The sequence below is a fragment of the Rutidosis leptorrhynchoides genome, chromosome 11 (assembly GCF_046630445.1).
Source record: "Rutidosis leptorrhynchoides isolate AG116_Rl617_1_P2 chromosome 11, CSIRO_AGI_Rlap_v1, whole genome shotgun sequence".
NCBI classification, from domain to species: domain Eukaryota; kingdom Viridiplantae; phylum Streptophyta; class Magnoliopsida; order Asterales; family Asteraceae; genus Rutidosis; species Rutidosis leptorrhynchoides.
Genome location: NC_092343.1, coordinates 178,718,298 through 178,739,806, shown reverse-complemented (window position 1 = coordinate 178,739,806; position 21,509 = coordinate 178,718,298). Strand labels below are relative to the sequence as shown.

The window sequence follows — 21,509 nt, the reverse complement described above, 5'->3', positions numbered from 1 at the left end:
CTCCATTCCCATCTACCTTATCACTTTCCATTTAATTCTAGAGAGAGGGGAAGTTCTAGAGTGAGAAAGCTCCATTAAAGGAAGAAGGAGGTTGAATCGGGTCTTAGTGCGAGTTCTAAAGTCATTCATCTAGTCGCTAGCTACGTGGTGATTGTGTTGGTAAGTTATAAAACCTAATTTCTTACTTTAATTGTATTAAGGGTTAGGGTTTGGGTAGTGTTGCACATAAAACCCATTTGTTAGTGAATTAGGGGTTTTTGGGTGAATTTGGGTCTTGTAGACTCAAAGTTGACTAACTAGGGTTTTCAAAGTATTAATTTATGTTTATGAGCTTAAATTGGTTAGTCAAATTACTAGCACACTTATATATATGTAAAGGGGTGTTAAGTGGGTTAGTGGATGACCCGAAATGGGTGTGTAGACCTTAAATTGGTCAAATGGGTCAAGGTGGACCTAAGTTAGTTAATGTTTGTGATTAATGCCTAAACCTTGTTTTGAAATGTGTTTTAAACCTATCTTGGCTAATGTTAGGGTTTTGGTATGAGTTGACCCAAAATTAGGGTTAAGGGTGCAAATGGGTTGAAATTGTACTTTGGGTCAAAATGGCTTTAGAATGGTGAAAGAATTGGTTGACCAACTTAAGTTTGTGATTGATAATATGTATAATGTGATAGGTACGTTACATTGAGGTTTTGCAAGCTCGGGTATCTTTTCACAAAAGATTTTGAGGTGAGTGGAATAATTATATGTGTAGGTATATAATGTATCTATTTGTTGTAGCGTGAAATGTGTAGTGTCGAGGTGCTAAGACACCACGTTTCACGTGATGAGTGAAGCATCGAGGTGTTAAGATGCCACTCGGGGTGAAGCATCGAGGTGTTAAAATGCCCCCTAGGGGTGTAGTGTCGAGGTGTTAAGACACCACTCCGTAAAATAATGAGTGAAGCATCGAGGTGTTAAGATACCACTCGGGGTGTAGTACCGAGGTGTTAAGGTGCCACCCTAGGGCTTAGTGATACGAGGTGTTAAGTACCTTAACGGATGTTATGAACACCGATGGCGTTTTCACGAGCGCCATTCCCTTGTACGATTGGTTAACCATGGTTATTGTGTTGTAAGTGTAAGCATATTATATTATTCGAGATATATTTATATGCGTTGCTATGCTAGATTGTGGTATTGAAGATTTCTAGCTCGTATTCGAGATTATAAGCTAATTGTGTTGCTAGCATGTATGCGGTGTTTGAGTAAGTGATTGCAAGTAGGTATATTATATATGTATGTGTATAATTATTGCATTCACTAAGCTTTGCTTACCCTCTTGTTGTTTACCTTTTTATAGGTTCGGTTGTGGACAGGGGTAAGGGCATCATCTTGGATTAAAGATTCTGTTGTTATTAGGGAACGCTTTTGGAGATATTAGCTTTTGGAGTTTGACCGAGACTTGGGTAGTTTAATCCCAAACACCATGCTCGTAGTGTAGTTTGGTACTTAAACTTTTGATGGTCGAAACTTATATTTTTTTGTATTAAACTTGCAATTGGGTCGTGTGGGCCCCGCTTTGTAAAACTCATTTTATTAATGGAATGTGTTAGATTTACATATTTGAATATGTTGTTAAAAGCGTTTGGTCTAATTATGTCGGGAAATGGCCGATCTTTTTAGCGTTTAAAAACTTTTGGGACAGACGAGATCGGCGCGCCGTGCGGTCCTATGTGGTGCGTCGCGCCACAGTGCTGTACAGGAATTTTTTTTTTATTTTGATATTTAACGCGGGTTGTTCGTGGTTTGGTTTGGGGTTGTTACAAGTGGTATCAGAGCATGGTCTAAGGGATTTAGGCGACTTGAGATAGGTGCCTAGACTTAGACTTATTTGTGTATGCGCTTTGTGCGGGACTTGTAGGAGACGGGTCGGACCGGGAGTTGATTAGTGCTTAGGTTTATTTGAATTAACCTTGCACTAACTGTTTTGTGTTGTTTTAGCAAATCATCAAGCGAGATAGACGTCGTACTAGCGAATTAATGCGACGTGATCGCGTAACAACGATTAGCTACCATTGTTACGGGTTCAAATCGTGTCAAACAAGAGATGTACGATGATTGTTGAGCAAGATGGGGTAGTGTGGTGTACATGTATATACTTACGTGTTATGTCCTTTCGTTCTTTGTTTAACCTTTTACGTTTTATAGAATGAAGACGAGAAACGGACAAGATAACGACATCGGAGGTACAAGCGAGGACTCTGAATTCACGGCCAAAGTTGAGGCCATCTTGAAGAACTACAAGGAGGATTTTCTTGTTAACGTAAGGAAAGTTTTCAAAGAATCGGTTGACGAGCAAATAACCGATTTAATTAATGAACGAATAAAGGCCACTGTCGAAGAGGCACTTGACGCTAGAAATGTTTATCCTCGTGGTGAAGGAGGCGAAGGGAGGCGGGACTTCCACTACAAGAACTTCAAGGATGCTCAACCCCCGATGTTTAATGGGGTGCGAGATCCGTTGAAAAGCACGTGTTGGATTTCCGATATCGAGGGGGCTTTCCGTACCGCGGAGTGTCCTCCCGAAAAGAAGGCGAGGTATGGTTCTAGTATGTTGAGGGAAGAAGCCAAGTTGTGGTGGGATGATAAAATCAATTTATATGGTGAAGAGCAATGCATGAGCTTGACATGGGAGGAGTTTAAGAAGGAATTCTTCAAAGAATACCGAACTTCTTCCGATCTTGATAGAATCCAGGACGAGTTGCACCATTTGCAACAAGGTTCAATGGACTTGGTCACACTCAATTCTACCTTTTTGGAAAAAAACTCATTTTTGTTCGGAATATGTGGGTGAAGATCACAAGCTAATGAAAGATTTCTACCGTACTTTGAATGATGAGTTCAAGGGCAAGATTAGTCGGGGTATGGCTAAGTCTTTTGATGAGTTATTTGAATTGGCTCGGGGTTTTGAGCCAGAGGTTCCAAGAAAAAGCGATTTCACGTTTTCCAAAAGAAAGTTTGAAGGTTCTAGTCATTCTAACTTTTTAAACAAGAAGAACAAGAATAAGAAGGGTTCCGAGAGTGTTAATAGCGTGAAGAAGGGTGCTTCCGGGGGTTTTTCTTATACATGCTACAATTGTGGGCAACCGGGTCATATGGCTCGTGAATGTCCTAAACCATCTTTCGAAAACAAGGTCACTTGTTTTAATTGCAGTAAAAAAGGGCATAAGAAGCCGGAGTGTCCCGATTTGCGAAACAATAATGTGAAGCGGTCAGAGAAGGCGGCGGATACGGCTAGGGGTCGCAACTATTTGATGACCAATGATGAAGCCAAATAATTAAACGAAGTTGTCTCAGGTACTTTCATGGTTAATTCTAATCCGGCAAGGATTCTTTTCGATAGCGGTGCAAATTTGTCGTTTGTGTCTCCTAAATTTGTGCCTAAACTAAATAGACCGTTAGCTAAATTAAGTCGTCCGGTAGAAGTCGAAATACCGGACGGCAAGACGGTGCTAGTGGTCGATGTGTGTAAAAATTGTGATGTTGTGTTTGGTGCCGAAAACTTTAAGATAGATCTCATTCCGATGACCTTGGGCGATTTTGATATTGTTGTGGGTATGGATTGGCTCGATCGTAATAGAGCCGATATTGCATGCCATGAAAAATTTATTCGTGTAAAGACCCCAAGTGGGGGAGAGTTAATTATTCACGGTGATAAGCGTAGAACACTTGTGCCGATATGCACTTTTGCACGGGCACGTCGTCTCCTCGATAGTGGTGGCATGGCTTTTCTTGCCCATGTTGTTGACACTCGTGATGAGCCACCACCCATTCGTGAAATTCCGGTGGTTAGTGAATTCGAAGACGTTTTTCCGGACGAGTTACCGGGTGTTCTGGTGGAAAGACAAGTTGAATTTCGCATTGAGTTGGTTCCGGGAGCTACTCCCATTGCTAAAACTCCTTATCGTTTAGCACCGACGGAAATGCAAGAGTTTTTAAATCAAACCCAAGAGTTACTTGAGAAGGGTTTCATTCGACCGAGTGCTTCGCCATGGGGCGCTCCGGTTTTATTCGTGAAAAAGAAGGATGGAAGTATGCGGATGTGCATCGATTATCGGGAGTTAAATAAAGTGACGATCAAGAATCGTTATCCATTACCTCGGATTGACGATTTATTTGACCAACTCCAAGGTGCAACGTATTTCTCTAAAATCGACCTACGGTCCGGCTATCACCAAATGCGGGTTCGTGAGGAAGATATTGAGAAAACGGCTTTTCGAACACGTTATGGGCATTTTGAATTTGTGGTAATGCCTTTTGGACTTACGAATGCACCGGCGGCATTCATGGACCTTATGAACTGAGTGTGCAGACCTATGTTGGACAAGTCGGTGATTGTGTTCATTGACGACATACTAGTCTACTCGAAAAGTATGAACGAACATGAACGTCATTTGTGTGAAGTATTGAAGACGTTACAGAAGGAGAAGTTATATGCAAAGTTCTCCAAATGTGAATTTTGGCTAAGGGAGGTTCAATTCCTTGGCCACATTGTGAACAAGGACGGTATTCAAGTAGATCCGGGGAAGATAGAGACGGTGAAGAGTTGGAGGCAACCGACTACGCCTACGGAAATCCGAAGTTTTCTCGGATTGGCCGGTTATTATCGTCGGTTTATCCAAGAATTTTCTAAGATCGCTTCTTCATTGACGAAATTAACAAGGAAGAATGCGAGATTTACTTGGGAGAACGAGCAAGAAATTGCTTTTCAACTGTTAAATGAGAAGTTGTGTCAAGCTCCGGTGTTAGTGTTGCCGGAAGGTTTGGAAGACATGATGGATTATTGTGATGCTTCGTTAAATGGACTCGGGTGTGTTCTTATGCAAAGGGGTAAAGTCATCGCTTATGCCTCTCGACAATTAAAGGAACACGAGATGAGATATCCGACTCATGATCTTGAGTTGGCGGCGATTGTGCATGCGTTGAAAATTTGGAGCCATTACTTGTATGGTGTTAAGAGTACGATTTATTCGGATCATAAGAGCTTGAAACATCTCTTTAATCAATGAGATTTGAATTATCTTCAACGTAGGTGGATGGATGTGGTAAAAGATTATGATTGTGAAATACTTTACCATCCGGGCAAGGCGAATGTGATCGCGGATGCGTTAAGTCAAAAGAGTCATCACCCGGCGTTACGATTGGGATTGTTACGTATGATTATTACTAACGATTTTCTTGAAAAACTTGGTGTGACTCAAATAGAGGCTTACGTTTACAACAAGCATGCAGAACGAATTGTGGGGCAATCGGAATTCATTACTATGGGTTCGCGTGGTTTGTTGTCGTGTGGGTGCCTAAGATGGGTGATTACCGGCGGGTGCTACTTGATGAAGCACATAAGTCAAAGTATTCCATTCATCCCGACACGACAAAAATGTATCATGATTTGAGGAAGGATTATTGGTGGCCGGGCATGAAACGTGATGTTGCGAAGTATGTTGAGCAATGCGTCACGTGCTTGCAAGTAAAAGCCGAACACCAAAAGCCGTATGGTAAGTTGCAACCATTAGAAATTTCGAAGTGGAAATGGGAGCACATTACCATGGATTTCATTACAAAGTTACCTAAAACGGCGATAACCCAATTTGATTCAATTTGGGTGATAGTTGACCGATTGACGAAAAGCAATTTGTTTCTTCCCATTAAGGAAGCGATATCGTCAGAGACTTTGGCTAAGTTGCTTATCATGGAAGTCATCTCTCGACACGGTGTTCTTATATCTATTATTTCGGATCGAGATACCCGTTTTACATCTCGGTTTTGGGAAAAGTTTCATGAAGATATGGGTACACAATTGAAATTGAGCACGGCGTATCATCCTCAAACGGACGGTCAAACCGAACGTACGAATTAAACTTTGGAGGATATGTTACGGGCGTGTATTATTGATTTTGGTGGTAGTTGGGACGAGCACTTACCTTTGGTGGAATTCTCGTACAATAATAGTTATCATACTAGTATCGGGATGCCGCCATATGAGATGCTTTATGGGCGTAGGTGTCGAACCCCGATTTGTTAGGGTGAAGTGGGACAAAAGGAAATCGGGAGTACCGATTTGGACTTAGAGACGAATAGCAAAATTGATATGATTCGAGAGCATTTGAAAAAGGCTCAAGATAGGCAAAAGTCGTATGCCAAAAAACGTAGACGAACGATTGAATTCCAAGAAGGTGACATGGTGATGCTTAAGGTTTCGCCATGGAAGGGTATTATTCGGTTTCGAAAACGGGGAAAGTTAGCTCCTCGGTTTATTGGACCATTTAAGGTTTTAGCTCGTGTTGGTGAAGTCGCGTATCGTTTGGAATTACCCGAAGAGCTTGTGGGGATCCATAATACATTTCATGTTTCCCATCTCCGTAAGTGTCTCGCGGATGATTCATCTTGGGTACCTTTGGATGAAATTGAGCTAAATAATAAGTTAGAGTATATTGAGGAACCGATTGCCATACTCGATGAGAAGGTCAAAAGATTGAGACATAAAGAGGTTAGGACCTTTAAAGTTTAATGGCGTCGTAGTAAAGGTTCCGAGTTTACTTGGGAGCCCGAAGAGTTCGTGTTGGTTTATCTTCCTTCTTGTCATGCGGCTTGGATTGCGAGGACGCAATCCGAATAAGTGGGGGAGAGTTGTAAGACCCAAATATTTCATTGTACATATGTGTAATTAAGTTATTCAAGTTGTAGGGTTTTCTTTGTATATTTTAAAAAGAGAAAAGAATTCTGCCCTGGCTATCTGCGAGCTGCGTAGAATTATGGCGCGCCGCGCCATTACGGGCTGACAGCTCATCTCTTGCTTTAAATTAGATATTTTAAGGGCTTTTTGGTAAATTCACATGGGACCCGACTTTAAGGATTGGGATCAGTTTTTGGAGTCTCATTTACTCCATTCCCATCTACCTTATCACTTTCCATTTAATCCTAGAGAGAGAGGAAGTTCTAGAGTGAGAAAGCTCCATTAAAGGAAGAAGGAGGTTGAATCGGGTCTTAGTGCGAGTTCTAAAGTCGTTCATCTAGTCGCTAGCTACGTGGTGATTATGTTGGTAAGTTATAAAACCTAATTTCTTACTTTAATTGTATTAAGGGTTAGGGTTTGGGTAGTGTTGCACATAAAACCCATTTGTTAGTGAACTAGGGGTTTTTGGGTGAATTTGGGTCTTGTAGACTCAAAGTTGACTAACTAGGGTTTTCAAAGTATTAATTTATGTTTATGAGCTTAAATTGGTTAGTCAAATTACTAGCACACTTATATATATGTAAAGGGGTGTTAAGTGGGTTAGTGGATGACCCGAAATGGGTGTGTAGACCTTAAATTGGTCAAATGGGTCAAGGTGGACCTAATTTAGTTAATGTTTGTGATTAATGCCTAAACCTTGTTTTGAAATGTGTTTTAAACCTATCTTGCTAATGTTAAGGTTTTGGTATGAGTTGACCCAAAATTAGGGTTAAGGGTGCAAATGGGTTGAAATTGCACTTTGGGTCAAAATGGCTTTAGAATGGTGAAAGAATTGGTTGACCAACTTGAGTTTGTGATTGATAATATGTATAATGTGATAGGTACGTTACATTGAGGTTTTGCAAGCTCGGGTATCTTTTCACAAGAGATTTTGAGGTGAGTGGAATAATTATATGTGTAGGTATATAATGTATCTATTTGTTGTAGCATGAAATGTGTAGTGTCGAGGTGATAAGACACCACGTTTCACGTGATGAGTGAAGCATTGAGGTGTTAAGATACCACTCGGGGTGAAGCATCGAGGTGTTAAGATGCCACCTAGGGGTGTAGTGTCGAGGTGTTAAGACACCACTCCGTAAAATAATGAGTGAAGCATCGAGGTGTTAAGATGCCACTTAGGGTGAAGTACTGAGGTGTTAAGGTGCCACCCTAGGGGTTAGTGATACGAGGTGTTAAGTACCCTAACGGATGTTATGAACACCGATGGCATTTTCGCGAGCGCCATTCCCTTGTACGATTGGTTAACCATGGTTATTGTGTTGTAAGTGTAAGCATATTATATTATTCGAGATATATTTATATGTGTTGCTATGCTAGCTTGTGGTATTGAAGATTTCTAGCTCGTATTCGAGATTATAAGCTAATTGTGTTGCTAGCATGTATGCGGTGTTTGAGTAAGTGATTGCAAGTAGGTATATTATATATGTATGTGTATAATTATTGCATTCACTAAGCTTTGCTTACCCTCTCATTGTTTACCTTTTTATAGGTTCGGTTGTGGACAAGGGTAAGGGCATCATCTTGGATTAAAGATTCCGTTGTTGTTAGGGAACGCTTTTGGAGATATTAGCTTTTGGAGTTTGATCGAGACTTGGGTAGTTTAATCCCAAACACCATGCTCGTAGTGTAGTTTGGTACTTAAACTTTTGATGGTCGAAACTCATATTTTTTTGTATTAAACTTGCAATTGGGTCGTGTGGGCCCCACTTTGTACAACTCATTTTATTAATGGAATGTGTTAGATTTACATATTTGAATATGTTTTTAAAAGCATTTGGTCTAATTATGTCGGGAAGTGGCCGATCTTTTTTGCATTTCAAAACTTTTGGGACAGACCAGATCGGCGCGCCGCGCGGTCCTATGTGGCGCGCCGCGCCATAGTGCTGTACAGGAATTTTTTTTTATTTTGATATTTAACGCGGGTTGTTCGTGGTTTGGTTTGGGGTTGTTACATGTAAACAGTTCAAGAATTTTTGAGACTCAACATTTCCGACTTTGCTCATTGTATCGAAATCATTTAAAGATTAAGTTTAAATTTGGTCGAAAATTTCTGGGTCGTCACAGTACCTACCCGTTAAAGAAATTTCGTCCCGAAATTTGAGTAAGGTCGTCCTGGCTAACAATAAAAATGTTTTCATGACGAATATGAATTGTTAAATAAAGTTTTATTATCATTGAGTAATATGGATAAAACAATTCGATTATTCGAAGGGCAAGAATGAAGCTATCACAAAAGATTGAAATATGAAAAATAAAGATTCGTCTTAACTTTTGACGGAGTCAGGGTTGAATTTAGAAAATAAGGTTCGTCTTAACTTTTGACGTCGTCTTGGTTGAATTCCGGAATTCAAGGGATTTAAAGAAAATTTTCGAAATCTAAAAGATTTGATTCTTCGGCGAATAAGGGAATTAAGATCTCTATATTTAAATACGGTGATCTGCCTCGATTACTCTGTCTGATATTTCCATTATAAATTTACCTTTTCCGTTCCATTAGTTTCCACTACTTGTATACCTTCTTTCTCAGTTCATATATTCAAAAGATTATAATAATGCTTAATCCGGTTCTAATCCTTGTTCTTATTCTGACTATCGCAATGATCGTTCTTCTTTTACAACTCCCACCGGAAGAATCTATTTATTTCTACTATGCTCTAGGGATTATTGTATTTATAATCCTCCCGTGTCTTTATATTACTATACGCACTGATATCCATAGTTTGTAATTTCGGTGTTGTTGTTGGGCTTTATATTTTCCTTATATATCGGAGCTTCATGCTCTTGTTTTCTCTTCCCGACTTTAAATCAAGCGAATAATGGTCCAAAATTCGTAAGTATGAAGTTTCAAATGAACATGACTAATGTTCTAAGAGAAAGATTGCAATAGCTCGATCTGGATTGTTAAATTACCAGAACTCAAGAGAAAAGATAGAACTATCAAGATAATATGTTCTTGATATGTTCAGAAGTTAAGCAGAATGAAAGAGTTATGTAACATGGCATATGATGACGTTATGATCTGTGAATCATCACATTCCATTAGAAACTCAGCATGACTTACTGTAATATAATCACGTTGATCAAGTGTCATTATATTATACTAACTCATGCATCAATTTCCAACACTTCTTCAAAATCATTCATAATTCAAACTTGAATTTTAAAAAAATTTAGAAACTAAAGTAGTTTCCTTTATGATGTAATATAGATAGCACGAAGAGATAAATAATTTCGGACGAGAATATTTATGAAAATATCTTCAGAAATATCGAAGATATTTATGATGATATTTTGGAATTTACAAGTTCGAAGTTGATGAAGGAAAATTTTCCGCAAGATTTTAACATGACTTCGGAGCAAGATATTCTCTAAGGATTTCAATGGATCCAGAATTACTTAGATTCTTTGAATATAGGGTATGGTCCTTGTATTTGTCCTTGGTCTCCTTCGTGGTTAGCTCAATCCGTTTTCCAGTTCCAATTTTTCTGAGCTTTTCCAACATACTATTCTTTATCATCTAACTTTCGACTATTAAGGTCGTTTACAGTTTTTGCTGCTTCATTCAGCTTTTTCAGAATTCAGAGTGTTGATTCGTAGACTGGGTACTGTTCAGAATTTTAGAATGGAAGATCATAATTCTAAGAGATAAAAGTTATATGTATACATATAATTGTTGATGTAGAAACACTGCGAGATTCGAATTACTGATTGCTAATTCCCGGTAATTGGTATGGCAGTTCTCGTTTCAAGATACGGATGAGCGTATGGTAGGGTTTCAATGAATATAATAACTTTTCAGAAAGTCAAAGATCGATGAAGTTGCTGGTAAGTTTACTGCTAATGTGGTGGGGTATAAACGGTTCCCCGGTAACGAAGGCGAAAAGACAACGTATATATCAAAGTTATAATAAGACTTATTCGAATGAAAAGTTGGAATTGATTTGTTGAAGCTGTGATAAAATTGGCTAATTTGTAAAAGAATTGAAATGTTATTTTCGGTAATAACAATGTCAAAGGAGCTAGCACAGATACGTGTTAAACGTTTACTCAGTTTCTGAGTATTTTCAGGTGCATAACTATATGTATCAATCGTTTTCTTCTTAGATGAAGTGTGGTTGGTTTATCCTCTCGATTGAGGTGTTTTCAAGAGTCATGAAAGGTTTGAACGCAGATTGTAATCGTCAAGAGTCATGAAAGGTTTGAACGCAGATTGTAATCGTCAAGATACAAATGAGGTTTAAGATGAAATCAAGTGGCAAACTTGAAGAATTGTTTAGTTTCATAGGTTATAATCAATATTTTAATTCATTTTAATTGTCCAATGTCGGCAGTCCACAGTTGATAGTCCACAGTTGACCGTCCAATATTTCATATATAGCTTAATATATAATATTCGAATTAATTAATACGTATCGTGACCCATGTACATGTCTCATACTCGATCACTACTCAAATTATATATATTATTTGAGAATCAACCTCAACCATGTATAGCTAACTCTATCATTACTGCATATAGAGTGTCTATGGTTATTCTAAATAATATATATAAATGCGTCGATATCATATGTCAAAACCTTGTATACGTGTCCCGATATTTAAAATGCGTAAATAACAGTATTTAAATGAAGATAAATAAAGTGCGTAAAATAAATAACAGAATGTAAATGACAATAAATAAAATTGCGAGAATTAAATTGCGATAAAATAAATTGCGATAATTAAATGTACAATAAGGAATTAACAGTTAGCTAGGAACAGTTAGCTAGGATTTTGTTAGCGTGGATTCTTACAAAATTTCTCATAGTTAATTTGTTTGTTTCTAACAAATTTTATTTTGTCCAATGTTTTCTTCATTATGCCACTTGTCGGATTCTGATAGGTCAAAATCCAAATATGAAATTGAATGAAAATGATTATTCTGTGGTGAACGGATATGTATATCGATGGATGTAAGTAGGATAGTAAATGACATTTGAATCAGATTCGAAGAATGTACAGTGTAACTTATTAATGTGAAGTCTAAATATTCCTCGGGTATTACCTACCCGTTAAAATATTTTAGCCATTAACAGTTTGTACAAAAGAATTTTTAATTACAATCTTTATGAAAATATATATACATATATATTTTCTTCAGATGTAATCATGAATTTAATGAGTTAATATAGTATTAAACTCATTTGGTTTACCGTCAGAACTAGAATACATAATCTTTAAAACATTATAGATTACATAATCGCCATGAAGAATGAATATAATTGTTGTAGAATGATACGTAGAACGATGATTATACTCGAGGTACAGAATGAGATGTTGAGACATGGATTGTTGATGGTACTGTTGGTGTCGATGATGTTGTTGAAGCTGGTAAATTTTGCACCATATTCTCTAAATTGATTACTCGAGCGCAAAGTTCGTTGACTTATTCTATTATTTCGGGATGATTGTCGGTTCGGACGAGTGGATGAATAAGATCTAGAATATAAGATAATATATAATCGTGATGAGACACTCTGGAAATGAGTGTGAAAATGGTTTTTCGGACAGGTTCGCCGGTAAGTGCTTCAGGTTCTTCACCAAGAGGTGAATTTGGTTGATGGAAAGGATCGCCTTCTTCTCGTCTCCATAGATTAAGTCGACTACGAACCCATCCTCAATTCATCCAGAATAGATGATGGCTAAATGGTTGATCCATTCCGGTTATACTGCTTTCGGAGCTAGAGTGAAAATTTATGTCGGAATAGCTGTCGGAATAACTATCAGAATAGCTATCGGAATCTGAGGGACTCGAACTGGTTGCAGGATTCATCTCGTACGATCAGATGAAGGATTTTCGATTAGAAATAGATTATAGGATATAGATTAGTACCCTGCAATACATAATTTACATATGCATATATAATACTAACATCCCATAAGTTACGGAGGAATCTACGGAAGCTGTCAGGCAAAGGTAACAGTAACAGATACGCTAAGATATGAATTAGCTGATATGCTAAGATATGAATTTTGTCTATACACTATTCATGCAATCATTGCAGTATGATGTGTCTAGACTAAAAATGATAAGTAGGTAATTTTTAGACAAAAATGATAAGCAAAACTTTTGACATGCAGACACGGTCGAAGTCCAGACTCACTAATGCATCCTAACAACTACTAGTTAGACACACTAATGTAAGACCTGGTTCGCTAAAATCACCGCTCTGATACCACAAGAAGCGACCCGTCCTAATCTATAAGGACGAATACAATAACATATGATTACATCGCGAGGTATTTGACCTATATATGATACATTTTACGTTGCATTTGTTTTTAAAAGACAACCTTTCATTACATCAAAAGTTGACAGCATGCATACCATTTCATAATATATCCAACTATAATTGACTTAATAATAATCTTGATGAACTCAACGACTCGAATGCAACGTCTTTCGAAATATGCCATGAATGACTCCAAGTAATATCTCTAAAATGAGCAAATGCACAGCGGAAGATTTCTTTTATACCTGAGAATAAACATGCTTTAAAGTGTCAACCAAAAGGTTGGTGAGCTCATTAGTTTAACATAAATAATAATTTCCATCATTTTAATAGACCACAAGATTTTCATTTTCAGTTCTCATAAATATACATCCCATGCATAGAGACAAAAATATCATTCATATGGATTGAACACCTGGTAACCGACATTAACAAGATGCATATAAGAATATCCCCTATCATTCCGGGAAATCCTTCGGACATGATATAAAACAACATCGAAGTACTGAAGCATCTGGTACTTTGGATGGGGTTCGTCGGGCCCATAGATCTATCTTTAGGATTCGCGTCAATTAGTAGACAGTTTAATAATTCTTAGGTTACCAAGTAAAAAGGGGCATATTCGGCTTCGATCATTCAACCATATAATGTAGTTTCGATTACTTGTGTCTATTTCGTAAAACATTTATTAAACATCGCATGTATTCTCAGTCCCAAAAATATATATTGCAAAAGCATTTAAAAAGGGAGCAAATGAAACTCACAGTATTGTATTTTGTAGTAAAAATACATGTGACGACATTGAACAACTGAATAATGCAGGGTTGGCCTCGGATTCACGAACCTATATCATTTATGTACTTATTAATATACATAATTGTAATCGAACAAATTTATTTATTATATCTTAATTTATATATTATATATATTTAATTTGTGTATATATTCAAAATGATTAATATTTATATAGTTATATTAATATATCTATACTTATATATATAATTGTTTAGTGTTATATTTAAAAATCAATAGTTTGTGATATGCAAATATTTATATAAATAATATTAATAGGTTTGATATATAAAAATAATTATTATCTATACATTTAGTTATATTACCATATCTATATCTATCTATATGTTTAGTATTAGATTTACAGTTTAATAATTTGTTATATATAAGTATTTATATAAAAATGTTATTATGTTTGATATATGATTATAAAGCTAGGATATGAGTATATTCTATGTACATTATTTATCGATTAAAAATGATAGTTATGATAATATTAATGATAATAATGAAAACAAGGATATTACAAATTTTAAATATGTTAATAATACTAATAAAAATGATACTAATACTAATATTATTGAAAATAATAATAATTTTATTCTAGTTCTTATATTTGTAATAATAACATTTATAATACTTAAGAATATTGATATTAATAATGCTAGTAATCAATATATAGTACATGTATTCGTCTTAATAAAAAAAATGATAATAATAATAATAATAATAATAATAATAATAATAATAATAATAATAATAATAATAATAATAATAATAATAATAATAATAATAATAATAATAATAATAATAATCTTAATAATAATAGCAGATAACTAATACTTATCTTAGTAACAATAATAATAATTATAATGTTAAATGATAATACTAATAATAGTAATAACAATAATAATAATGATTATACTTGTAATAACACTAATTATTAATAGTAATAATAACAACAATTAATAGTAATGCTAATAATAATAATAATGTTAATGATAATGGAAATGTAAATAAAAGTGTATACCCTTTTAAAATGCCTTTTAAAAAAAATAATTGCCCCTTCCAGGCTCGAACCTTTGACCATCTGCTAACCCGACAAGGCACACAACCGTTCCTCTATTCTAGCATATCTGTTTTAGTTCTTAATCTTAAATATATAACCCGTCAGCTACTGTTTCTTCTTCTTCTTCTTCAACTTTACATCAACCATGGACATATACTAATCAACACCACTAAGTTACTAAACAATCTAATTTCATTATTTGAAACAGAAACGAGTTGCAAATCGTGATTGGGATTAATCAGAGAAAGAAATTAAATAATAATAATAAAAAAACAGATTGTTTAAACCCGTTATGAACTCAAACACTCATTTCAATTTTAAGACCATTTTAGACAAGGACCACAACATGAATTGTGTTCAAAATCACTATTATAAACTTCTTGAATCATTAATTGAACCAGAAACTTACAAATAAATTCGAATTTTGCGAAGATCAAACTGTTTGACTTTTGAAACTTAATCTTTGACATCAAAATTCTCACTTGATACAAAGATTTGGCAAATGATACTTTCCAGAAAGTTTTCATGAAAGTTTTCTAACATAATGGCATTTAAGGATTTTAAAAATTGTTAAGAAATCGAATTCTTGGAGAATGGAAGCAAGAACAGGGAATGGGACTGAGTTTCTTTAATTTTTCGTTTAAATTCAATTCAATGGGAGCTGTTAAGGGTGTTTAAGAGTGATAATTGGTAATGTAAAGTCAGTGGGTATCACTTACGATTGGAATTGACCTTTACATAGTATAAATGAAGTCGACAGATGATTAATCAGGAACATAATAAGAATACAAAAATAAAGTAAGTTTTGATAATGATATGCAACTAATTTTGGATAGAACTGTGATTGATTCCTGATTGGTACGAACTTGGAGATACAAAACAAATTGAACTACAGTATGAAAGGTGTGTTAACAGATTCGTACATAATTTTTCCTTGATTTAATAGTTTTATATAATAATTGTTATTAATTAATAAATGTGTTAGTAACATTAATACTAATTTATAATAATCATACTAATAATACTGATTAATGATAATGAAAATACTAATAATAATGATAATAAAAATATCAATGTTATTCATGATAAAAATTTTAGAGTATATTACATTCTAATAATAATTATAATAATATTAGTGATATTAATAATATTAGTGTTAATTAAAATAATTATAATAATAATAATATTAGTACTAATAATAACATATCAATTTATGTATATCAAACTCCATATCTATATTTTAAGAATGATAATATGACTAATACTGATTTCAATATTAATATTAATACTAATAATAGTAATGAAAGTAATAATAATATTTGTATAACACTTATATTTCAAATTTGTAATTACATTTAATATATTAACATTATATATCTTATAATTATACAATATAAGTTATATGATGACATATTTTGAGTATTTACTATTTATGCATTTTAATATAAATACATTATATAATATATGTTTGCGTTTTTAAATGTGAAAATATAATTGTCTTATATATTCAAAATATTATTTTATTTCATAAATAAATAATATAAATTTCACCACATAATATTTATAACTTTTAAATATATATATATTCCAATATACATGTAATAATAATTATGTATATAGATCATATATAGATATAGATTCATTTTAAGAACAACTTATTTATTTTGTATTCTTCTCATATTTTCAATTCAGATGATTTAACTGTATTCTAAAATTTCGAATTATTAAATATACTTATATTTACATTTATATATTTATATATATACATATTTATTTATAAACAATGGTTCGTGAATCGTCGGGAAAAGTCGAAGGTCAAATGAATCTATGTAAACAGTTCAAGAATTTTTGTGACTCAACATTACCGACTTTGCTCATTGTGTCAAAATCATTTAAAGATTAAGTTTAAATTGGTCAGAAATTTTCGGGTCGTCACAATAAGCGGTGCTGATATCCAACTTAGTTCCTAAAGCTTCCAGTAAGGATCGCCAAAACCTCGATATAAATCGACTGTCTCGGTCTGAAATGATTGATACAAGAACACCATGTCTAGAAACAATTTCCTTCAAATACAAACGAGTAAGCTTCTCCATCGAATCTGTTTCCTTAATAGGAAAAAAGTGAGCTGACTTAGTGAGTCGGTCAATAATTGCCCAAATGGTATCATAACCACCCACAACTCTCGGTAATTTCGTAATAAAATCCATCGTAATACCTTCCCACTTCCACTCGGGAATCTCAGGTTGCACCAAAAGTCTAGACGGTTTCTGATGTTCAGCTTTAACCTTAGCACAGGTCAAACACTTAGCCACATACGTAGCCACATCAGCTTTCAAATTAGGCCACCAATACAGCTCCTTAAGATCATGATACATCTTTTCTGAACCAGGATGAATAGAGTACCTAGACTTATGAGCCTCATCCAAAACAAGTTGTCGTAGATCACCAATTTCGGAACCCAAAGGCGTCCCGCAAAATACCGAGTACCATCGGTTCGTACCTCAAACTTCTTAGGCATACCTCTGACTTTCTCGTTCACAAAATTCTCTTCTTTCATGGCTTCTTGTTGTGCCTCAAGAATCTGCCTAGCGAGGTTAGTTCGAATTGTCATATTCAAGGCCCTAAACCTGCGAGGTTCAGCCCTCTCTTTACGACTTAACGCATTGGCCACAATATTGACCTTCCCCGGGTGGTATAAAAGTTCACAATCATAATCATTCAGCGTCTCAACCTACCTACGATGCCTCATATTCAATTGTTTCTGATCAAGGATATGTTGAAGACTTTTGTGATCAGTGTACACTGTATTTTTGACCCCATACAAATAATGTCTCCAAATCTTAAGCGCAAACACAACAGCTCCCAACTCTAAATCATGGGTTGTATAATTCTGTTCATGGATCTATAACTAACGTGACACGTACGTAATAACTTTATTTCACTATATCAAAACGCAGCCAAAGCCCTGACGCGATGCATCACAATAAACAACAAAATCATTATTACTCTCAGGTAGTGACAATATCAGAGCGTTAGTCAACTTCTTCTTCAGAGTTTGAAAAGCAGTCTCTTGTTCATCCTTCCACTCATACTTCTTCCCCTTGTGCGTTAAAGCAGTCAGAGGTTTCGCTATACGAGATAAATCTTGAATGAACCTTCTATAGTAGCCTGCCAATCCTAGAAACTGACGAATCTGAGTAAGAGTCTTCGGAATTTCTCACTTCTTAATTGCCTCAATCTTGGCAGGATCAACTTGTATTCCTTGCTTACTAACAACATGTCCAAGGAATTGAACTTCCTTCAGCTAGAATGCACATTTCAAAAACTTAGCATACAGCTCTTCTTTTCTTAACAAATCAAGCACTAGCTTCAGATGCTCTTCGTGCTCTTGATCACTCTTGGAATAAATACGGAATCATCGATGAATACAATAACGAATTTGTCCAGATAGGGTCTACACACACGGTTCATGAGGTCCATGACACAGCAGGTGCGTTGGTTAATCCGAATGGCATAACAATAAATTCGTAGTGACCATAACGGGTACGGGAAGCGGTTTTCGGAATATCAGTCTCTTTAACGCGTAATTGGTGATAACCAGAACAGAGATAAACTTTAGGATAAACGGACGAACCTTGGGGTTGATCGAATGGATCATCAATTCTCAGAAGAGGATAACAATTCTTAACAGTAATCTTGTTCAACTCGGGATAACCAATACACCATCGGAACGAACCATCTATCTTTTTAACAAACAAAACAGGAGCTCCCTAAGGGGACGAACTAGAATGAATAAAATATAGTTGCAACAATGAAGGAAGAAATATATGGAGTAGTCACATCAGTGGCATAGATATTTAAGGCAATTCTCTCAAAGGAGATAACGAGGATCATGGACTTCAAAGTAAATTTTCATTACACTTCCGAAAGGAAGACGTATGAAAGGTGTGATCTTTCAACGAGAGTGAATTTCCTTGTACAATGAGCGAGGCAATCTAGGATTCATCCATATTCTTAAATTTTTGTGCGGATGAAAAGAACGCGAATCATGGGTTATAAAGAATGACCGACTCCAGGTGAGATGAATCTCCAAAAATAATTTCGTGCACCTCAAAGTATTGAATCCTATGATTAATGTTTACGAGGGTGTTGCGGTTAATCGCGAAGATTGAGAGTAAAAACTCCTCAAATGGTCTAGTGTAATATATCCATGATACCCACTATAACAACAGTTGGGGTAGAAACCCACCTAACGCCTTTCCTACAATAGGGTGACCACCGAGTGTACCCCAAAAAATTGATTTATCGGTCCGCGTTTCAGCCATGTCCAACCATAATAGGGAAAATTTTATGAGCGAAAAGACTTTCCAACAAATCTTATAAAACCGGAATCCAAAGTGGTGTAAGGGTTTCTATCAATGAACTTAATGATAAGTTTCATCCTTAAATGGAGGATGAGAAGAAATGTGATCCAAACACTCTGTAGAGTAATGCAAAAATTTGATAAAATCAATCAAAGGAGTTTTGAAAAAAAAGCTTTAAACGTTTGATGTGACAACATAAACGGAACGAAGTTCTTAGTAAATTTAAAAGTATGTACAACGTGTACTATTTTATATAAAACAATTGGACTTAGTCAAACAGCTCAATAAATGAGTGGTTTTAAAATAATTTTAAAGGTATGATTTAGTATACTAGCTAAAATAGGTAAGGGTAAATTTATTCATTTGAATCCATACGTACATATATGATTTTATAAATTGTATATATGAAAACATATTTCATTACTTCTATTAGCCCATAAATCTCGTGAGAACCGCCCAATTAAACGAATGTGTAAAACTCCCGATGATAAACAGAGTATCTGTATTTCAGAGGTTACGAGTTGAAGTAAGATCGTGGAAGATCGAGTAAAGGACTTGAATCGTCGTGCGACATTTGCCAACAAATGTTATGAGATCATGAAAACCAATGAGTTAAATCTTGTTTTGACTATTATCAGGACATAAGTCCTTGGGCCAAACTGTTCCCGAGCGAAGATGTTGCTAACAAGCGAGTTATGAAGGATAGAGCATGAGATAGATAATCTGGTTAAAACGAGCTTCTCGTATATTAACAAATAAGATAATAAGTATTTTCCCTACCCATGTAATACATTAGAATTTCTGAAGGAGTAGTGTAAAAATTTTCTTTGACTCGCTTTCTATTCCTCATGTCACAATATTGGAACTTCTTTAAGAATTACCATAATATAATCACGTTGTCCTGACGCCATTATATTTCACTAATTCATAGTTCCATTCCAATAGCACTACATGAGGTCAGGACACGCGATCAACCTCGAATTTCCACACAATTTCTCTAAAATGATTTCTTAAACAATATGCTAAGGATAGCACAAGAGACAAAAATATCAAAAGTAATGAATAAGAGTAACGATGACATAAAAATGTCTTAGAAGTATCAAGAATCTTTAAATGTCAAGAATGACGTTTTCGATTCGCAACCCAAAGCACAAAGGCACAATGACACAAAGGCACGTAATATTACAAGAATGTTATATACCTAAACATAATAGCTGACATTGAAATTCCGAGCCTTTAGAAGTCAAGAATGACATCTCGTGTAATATAACTCAAACGTTATATACATAACCATAACAGATGACATAGAAATGTCAAGAATTTCAGAAGTCAAGAATGACATCCCTCGGTTTCACTAACTGAGGTGTTCTTATAAAAGACAAACCCTCATAAGAGTTAGAAAATACATTTAATCGGAATGGGAGTTCCTCCCGAAATAAGAAGATAGAAGAGATGTATGCATATTAACGATATACATACTTATAGGATACAAATAACCACATATAATAATACGCTATAGGTCGGGCTGTAGACTAGACTCATTAATGCACCCTATTGACTCGGGTAACGACATCAATGCAGCCTAATTCCCTACAACTAGAGCTCTGATACCAACTGTGATGGCCCTGTCAAAACACTTAACGCGCTCCATCACTTGGTCCCACAGCTTGATCGGACTTAAATGAATTTAATAAACAACGTTGCATTCTTTTATTTCAAAAGTTTCCCAAAAAGGAAACATACCAAAATATGTAGTTTAAACAACCCAACATATTAATAACCAAAGTTGACATTAAAACATTGTCAACAAAACCCACAAGTTTAAATTATTCAAAAATAGAATGCAAGTTCAAAGTTTCATAAATGTTTAATAAAATCTGCCCAAATGCATGCAGACTCTTCTAACACAGCGGAAGCATCAAACAAACTCAAGTGCCTGTGAAAACATGCGAGTAAACTGTCAACAAAAATGTTGAGTGAATTATAGGTTTAATTAAACGTATAAGCTTTAGACCACAAGATTTAAAATGTTAGAAAACATAAAACATTATTCCATAACATTATTCCATTATCAATGAGCCACCTGGTAACCACTTAACCCTTTATTTACCCTTGCCATACACAATAATAATATACACTGAACAAGTATATCTTCAACTAAATACGAAGTACTAAACATTCTGATTATAAATTGCTAGCACGACTAGCTCGAGATAGGGTTGCCAAATCCGATAGAT

General features: G+C 35.3%; 1 long non-coding RNA gene across 1 annotated transcript; it reads left to right on the top strand.

Annotated features, from left to right (window-relative positions):
• The first annotated feature begins 6,859 nt into the window (after positions 1-6,859).
• LOC139876378 (uncharacterized) lies at positions 6,860-8,429 on the top strand. The gene is made up of 3 exons (XR_011768071.1): positions 6,860-7,082; positions 7,597-7,651; positions 8,265-8,429. It is a non-coding gene; the product is annotated as an uncharacterized lncRNA (long non-coding RNA).
• The last annotated feature ends 13,080 nt before the right edge of the window (positions 8,430-21,509 follow it).